This window comes from Leptonychotes weddellii, chromosome 1 (genome assembly GCF_054177405.1).
Source record: "Leptonychotes weddellii isolate Sample4059 chromosome 1, ASM5417740v2, whole genome shotgun sequence".
NCBI classification, from domain to species: Eukaryota; Metazoa; Chordata; class Mammalia; order Carnivora; family Phocidae; genus Leptonychotes; species Leptonychotes weddellii.
Window position 1 is genome coordinate 95,088,114 of NC_138369.1, and position 7,547 is coordinate 95,095,660.

Here is a 7,547-nt window from a genome sequence, read left to right on the forward strand (position 1 = left end):
ACAATAAAAGAAAGCCTATATTTAAATTTTATTTCATTTTAGAGTTTCCAGAAGCCAAACAAAACAAATATGTTCATTATGCTAAAAGGAAATAAATATCTATTTTTCAAGTTTTGAGGTGAAGTACATGCTAACTAGAAACCTAATGTCTTCTCTTGGAAGGGGAAAAAAACCAGAAATGTCATTTCCTTTTCTAAACCTTCATGAGATGAAAGGAAATCCATAACACTTGCTTTACTTACAGTAACTTTTTATCCAAAAGCCCGAGAGTCCTGTATAGTAGTGATCTTAGATCAGAAAAGTGTATTTTATTGTTAGTTTCTCTGCCTCTCCATGCTTTGATTTTTTTCAAGTGGCAGCTGTCTTGAATTTGCTCTTGCATATATTTCTTAACTTAATGCTAAGTGAAATCAGATGAGCAAATAAAATCAAGTCACTGTAAAAAGATCTCAAAGTCTGCACAAGTCCTTAGACCTAGTTGTAGACCCTACTTTGATTTCTTAAAGTCTAACACAAAGCAAAGAATCTTACTGTACTATACATTTTTATTTTCTTTTATTTACTCTGGGGTTCATACAGATCTAAATATACATAATTCCAATGGTAATTGGAATGAAAGCCACTATTTATAAACCTTTTCTTGACAATATACTTAAAATAGATTTTTTAAGTCTTACTGACTACAATGTTGTCTGTTTTACCATATAAAATTCTTTTAAATATGAATTTCAATTATGTGAACAGAAGGAGTAAACGCTCCATTTGTTCACACAGTTGTCACTATTCTCTATTTTGCATTAGTTTTGTGTCTATCACCTAAGCTACCTTGCTGTCCCCAAAAGCATGTGAGTTTCTGACCCTTGAATTATCAATGAATGGACTAATGTAATGTTCGCTACAAGTAAACTAGAGCTGGATCCAGAAAGAGCAAAAACTGTTCTATAACCTTTACTTACTTTTTTTTTTAAGAAGGCTCCATGCCCAACGTGAGGCTTGAACTCACGACCCTAAGATTGAAAGTCACATGCTCTACCGTCTGAGCCAGCCAGGTGTCCCTATAATCTTTACTTTAATAAGAAATTCATGGATCTCAAGAGAAAGACTGTGTCAGGTTGTTACTGATACACGCCCATGCTGAGATGATGTTTTAGGAGAAGTTAGAGAGATGGCTTGGAAGCAGAGTTCCCCAGCATGAGCGGGTATGTGTCAGAATCACCTAGAGAACCTGTTAAAACACCATGGCTGGACCCCACCCCCAAAGTTTCTGATCGAATAACCCTGGAGTCCAAGTATGTGCATTTCTAACAGGTTTCCAGGTGATGCTATTTGTCCAGCGACCAAATTTTGAGAACTACTGGAGTAAGAAATACCCAGAGATTTGAAATAGTTTTAAGAGGAAGGAAGCTTCTCTATCAAATTTATTTTTCAAGCTACACACACACCTATACCCACATGGACTTTATTTTCTTTACTAAATGGTTAAAATTCCTTCAGATAGAACTTAGTGGGATCAATAACAATAGCAGTGAATTACTGGAAAGCAATAAATAAGATCTGGAAGGATGTAGGAAGACGGGTTGGAAAGCTAGTTTGAGGGGGTGGGCTTTATAAATACAGAGTGCATTGACTTGAGAGAAACCAATCTCTATCTCGACGACACCAAAAAACAATGTGGTTTTGGATGCTCATTTGCAAAGATGACTCATACCACACAGGTCTTTGGCCTGGTTGTTAAAAAAACATCTTTATCAATTTGCTAGAAAAGAAGCCAAATCTCTGTTATGATCTTTTATCAAACAATGGATGGGCCAGACATTTAAAAAAAAGTGCAACACATCAAGTAGTCTTGTCAGAAATCAGTCTAATTAACTGCAACATGATTGATGATTACTGAGCCTTTAACTTCTCATTGTTCAAGTCCTTCTACAGATAGTCACCAACGCATGCACCATTGATCTCAAGGGCAGAGGAATTCCAACAGTCTTTCCAGGGCGGAATATTGAGTTAGACTTCTCGTCACTATTTTCTTTTTTTTTTTTTTAAAGATTTTATTTATTTATTTGAGAGAGAGAGAGCATGAGAGGGGGGAGGGTCGGGAGGGTCAGAGGGAGAAGCAGACTCCCTGCCGAGCAGGGAGCCCGATGTGGGACTCGATCCAAGGACTCCAGGATCATGACCTGAGCCGAAGGCAGTCGCTCAACCAACTGAGCCACCCAGGCGCCCTCGTCACTATTTTCTTAGGCTAAGATGAGTAATCAGAAGGGTACAATGCTTTCACTACCTGGGATAGGGCCTTCTCCTAAAAAAAGAAATTCCTGTTGATAACTGTTAGGCAAAATGATTCCAGGCAATGAATTTCAAATGCTTCTGGGTAGCTCAATTTCTTAATGTGACATCAAAGAGAAGTCAGATATGATTTGAAAATGTAACACTGCGCTCTGCCCTACACTTGACCCTGGTCTGCTTTCTTCGAGATAATGCGTCACAAAGCGTTGCTCTCTGCTTGGACTTTACTTGGCTTCTCTTACCTGACATGCTTACACACCACACCACTTTCCTTCTCAGAAGTTTTCCTTGTCACCATCTGTAGATAAGTTACTAAGAATAATGAGCTGTTGTTGCTGCTATTGTCTTTAAACCTCTTTGGATTCCTGGGTGGGAGTCATCACTAAAATGTCATTGATTTATTTTTTCTCTTTTCTCTAAATTGAATTTATGTAGATGTGGATTTTTAAAAAAGCCTTCTAAAGGATTACTTTATTAAGTTTTTAAATTTTAATTCCAGTATAATTAGCAGAGCTATATTAGTTTCAGTTATACAGTATAGTGATTCAGTACTTCCATACATCACCTGGTGCTCATCACAAGTGCCCTCCTTAATTCCATTCACCTGTTTAACCCATCCCCCCCCCACCCATCTCCCCTCTGGTAACCATCTGTTTGTTCTCTAGAGTTAAGAGTCTGGTTAAGAGTCTGTTTCTTGGTTTATCTCTTTTTTTCTTTGTTCATTTGTTTTGTGTCTTAAATTCCACATATGAGTGAAATCATATGGTATTTGTCTTTCTCTGACTGACTTATTTTGCTTAGCTACATACTCTCTAGCTCCACCCATGTCGTTGCAAATGGCAAGATTTCATGCTTTTTTATGGCTGAATAATATTCCGTTTTCCTCTTCTTCATCCATTCATCTATCAAAGGACACAGGCTACTTCCATGTCTTGGCTATTGTAAATAATGCTGCAGTAAACACACAAGTGCATGTATCCCTTTGAATTAGTGTTTTGGTATTCTTTGGGTAAATGCCCAGTAGTGTGATTGCTGGATCATCTGTTAGTTTTATTTTTAACTTTTTGAGGAAACTCCATACTGTTTTCCAGAGTGGCTACACCAGTTTCTTTCCTCATTGTTTCAGAGTCCATCTCTTTCACCTCTTTCGTTTATTCCTCGGTATTTTATTATTTTTTTGGTGCATAAAGGATTATTTTTGTGGGTGTTCTGCATCATATGTAAGTCCCAGAACTGTGAAGCGAAGTCTCTAAACTTGAAAAATTGTAAAGCATCACATTCTAGAGACATGCACCAGACAACCAGACAATCAGACTTTCAGAGCTCCCACATGATCTTCACTGTATATCACCTTCAGTGTATACCACTATCCAGGTTGGTAGGAAAATGAATACATCAACTTCAGCCTTAGTGAAGAAGAAGGGGGAGATGGGGAGACTCTTGAGCATCTCATAACAAGCACAGCTGTTCAGTGCTTTAACTACATGAAGATAGAGGCTAATGGGATATAAAAATATAAGCAATATAGATACATGCCACACCATAAATAAGACCAAGTCATTTACTGTAGTAGGTCAATGCTCTCTCCCTTTCTATCAATCTTAAATACACACACTGTGAGTTGGCATCTGTTACCAGCAGAAAGACTACACAACAGCCCTGGGTCAAGTTCTGCTTGAGCTGGTGACCAGCTGTGAGACTGAGCAAATTTGCCTTCATAAAGCTCATTTCACACATCTGGATACACCTACCTTTCATGAGAATGAAGTGAAAAAATGTATAAGAAAGCACTTTTACAACCATAATGTGTAAACTATTTTGTAAACACATTGAAATGATTTGAGATTGATACCCGCTAAATTGCTGATAACGGTTCCCTCTGAGGAAGTGAGCAGCACTGAAGGTAGGTGAAGGGAATCTGAGCTTTTTACTTTCTTCTGTATTGTTTGAGGTTTTCGGGGAGAAGAGGTCATTTATCACAGATGTCTCTTTTAATGATAGTCTTCTTCATGTGTTACTGTTATTAGAACTATGCAAGCATCTAAAAACCCTTGACATCTAGGAATTACAGGTTTAGTTGCAAGCACCCGTGTGATTATTGCTACAGCATGTATAACATGAAAACTCCCAACTCATTCTCTCCATCTGCAGATATAGAGAAAGCTTTAAAGTTCCCTGTCCCTTTGCTTCTTGGTGGAGGCTCACATTGAGGCAAAATTTAAAGTCTAGAAGGAGGCAATTACATAAATTTAGGTGTTGGGAAAGGGGGTGCAGCACGCTAGGGCCAAGAGTAGTTCTTTTCCAGAACAGAATGTGCAAAGTTGGCTTAGAGCTAGAAATGAAAGTAGGCAGCTCAGATATATCTGGTTAAGTACCTTAAGTTCTATGGTACAAAGATCCCTTTATGTCAAGGGACTGACAACAGAAACCTAAGAACCTGACGTTACATAGAAAGGGACTGACCTAATAGAAAACTGAAGGAGATGACAGAGGTCAGGCCATGGGACTTAAATGTGGAGACCAAAAGGCATGAAAATAAAATGTTGCCTAGAAGAAACAAATGTAGTTGTCAAGTCTTTAAATACAAGTTGGAGATTTCCTTCCTCTGAAATTTGGTGCATCTTATAGTATAGTTCAAAAAGAATCCTGTAATTTGGTGATCATAAAGTATAGTTGAAAATAATTTGTAATTTGAAATCAGAAGATAGAGGTTCAAGTATTGGCTGTAGTGGTCACTAGCTATACAATCATGAATGAGTCTCAACATCTCTGTACTCCAGTTTGCTTATCTTCAGCATGGAGTTGATGATAATTTCTACTTCACAGAGTTGTGGAGTGGAATAAATAAGAATGTATGTAAGCTGTAATGAGGAAAAGTGTGATATTAATAATGACAAAAAAATCTCTTATATTACTGAGCATGTAGTAAGTGCTAGACACTGTGCTAAGAGCTTCACACTCTTGATATATCTCATGAGACTGTTTGGTTAAAGGTAACATTCAGGCATTCATTCATTTCTTCATTTATTTGCTTGATATACATCCATTGGACATCCTCCTGCCTTGTCTAGTGAATCCTACACTGTGACACATCCTACGTTGAAAGTTCATTACACTTTTCATGGCGAACATTTTGTAATCAATATAAATGTTGAATCGCTATGTTGCACACCTGAACCTAATATAATATTATATGACAACTATACATCAATTTTAAAAAGAGACCTTACCTCTTAGTGGGGGATACAAAGGGGAAAAGGCCTCAATTAGGAAGAACAAAGAACCCTATTTGCGTGCGTGTGTGTGTGTGTGTGTGTGTGTGTGTGTGTTTGAAGGTATGGGTAGTCAGATAAACTCTTACCGAGACGGTAATGTCTAAAAACACTGAATGCTAAAGTAGTGCTCTTTAAACAGTTGACCAATCCACTAGTTTTAAAATCTTTTTGGTGTGTTGAGACCAGTATTTTGTTTTAAATTATCACTGAGCCTACTTATTTGTGGCAGAAGACTCTGAGAATCCAGATATGTTGCTTGAGGGGCAGTGAAATCCAAACGGCTCTCAGCATGGTTTGGCATCCTGACGTGGCAGATAAACTAGAGTCTGTTTGCATAACCTGAGGAGACCCCTGGGTGAACTCCTCTTTGTTGAAGAAGAAGCCAGGCTTGAGGAACTTGGCACAGTGATTGTGAGTTCAGGAAGGCAGGTGCCACTGGAGTCTATCTGACCCTGCCCTAGGTCAATGCCTGGGTCCTAGTGAGCGAGAGGATAGGCTGAAAATAAAAACTAAAAGAACTAGTTAATTAAGCTCTGGGGCATGTTGTGACGTAGGCAGTGAGGGCTGCCATGGGAGAGATTGGTCATGTGGGGAGCCCATAGTGCCTGCAAGAGACTGCTGGTCCTGCAGAGGAGAAGTGGTGACTAGAGCAGCAGACATATGCATAAGCCCAGGTGAGACCCTCCTCGTGTCCTCACCGGGAGGGCGCAAGAGCCAAGGAAGTTGGAATTACTGATGGCAAGGTGATCTCATTACTCCGCGCAGGCTCCTGAGACCAGAAAGAAAGTGCTGATTACATACAGCAGGAGAATAGGAAGCGAGGGAGAAAGAATATCAAATAAAAAGACAAGAGCAGAAAGCAAAGGGAAAAACAAAATCAGATGAATCTGACCAGATGCTTGAGGAGGTGATCATACTCTGATTCCAAAGCAATCTCTCCACCTATTGTCAACAAGCTCCAAAGCAAGTTTCTAGCTTTAGCAAGGTAAATAAAGACTATGCCCAATGTCTATAACATCTTGATGAGATCGCCATGTGTACTAGACGAAGGGATTGCATTTTCTAAATCTGAACGCATCCTATCTTGAGTAGACCTTCACATGACAGAGATGGGAGAAAACAAATAAGGCACCAGTTGAGAGGCCTTGAGTGCATCAATATGCAAACCACTTAAAAGTCTGTTTCCAGGGCGCCTGGGTGGCTCAGATGGTTAAGCGTCTGCCTTCAGCTCAGGTCATGATCTCAGGGTCCTGGGATCGAGTCCCGAATCGGGCTCCCTGCTCCCTGGGAGCTTGCTTCTCCCTCTGCCTTTCTCTCTCCCTCTGTCTCTCATGAATTAAAAAAAAAAAAAAAAATCTAAAAAAAAGTCTGTTTCCATTTACTCTCCACTTCTGGACCAGTTTTACAGAGCAGGTAACCTATAACTCAAAACAATTTCTCCACGACCCTGTTTCATTCAGCATCAAGATTCTAATCAATATCCTATTTCCTTTAACATTCATGGGCATAAGCTCTAAAAATAACTGTTATCAGATATATATTTGTGTCATTTGGAATTGTGAATTTATAAGGGCATGTATGCCCAGCCCAAGGAAATTACTGAAAATGGCCTTAAATCTCAGATAATGGCCAGACTCTAAAGCCCTGGAATATTTCTATCCTTCTCAAAAAAGCCATCACTCTGTACCCACTTATGATTCATTCAGATGATTTATAAGAAATTGCATACCCATCTCACTTTGCAAAACAAGAAATCGCTTTCAAAGAAGAATGGAACAAAGGTAAAACATTCAGCTATCTCATTCTCTGGGACATTACCAACTCAAAATATTATTCTTCTGCTTTTGGTGTTCTTTCCTCTAAAGGAATCTTAGGCTAATGTGTATTTATGTTTTAAGTGGACCTACTCTGCTTGTCCAAAAAAGAAGAGAAAAGAAAGAAAAAGGGGAAGGGGGTGTCTGAGAAACTGCAATTGGCAAAAATGAA

The 7,547-nt window shown here is 38.9% G+C and overlaps 1 non-coding gene across 1 annotated transcript; it reads right to left on the bottom strand.

Moving 5' to 3' along the window:
• Positions 1–978: 978 nt before the first annotated feature.
• Positions 979–1,051, bottom strand: TRNAE-UUC (transfer RNA glutamic acid (anticodon UUC)). The gene has a single exon. It is a non-coding gene; the product is annotated as a tRNA-Glu (tRNA).
• Positions 1,052–7,547: the final 6,496 nt, after the last annotated feature.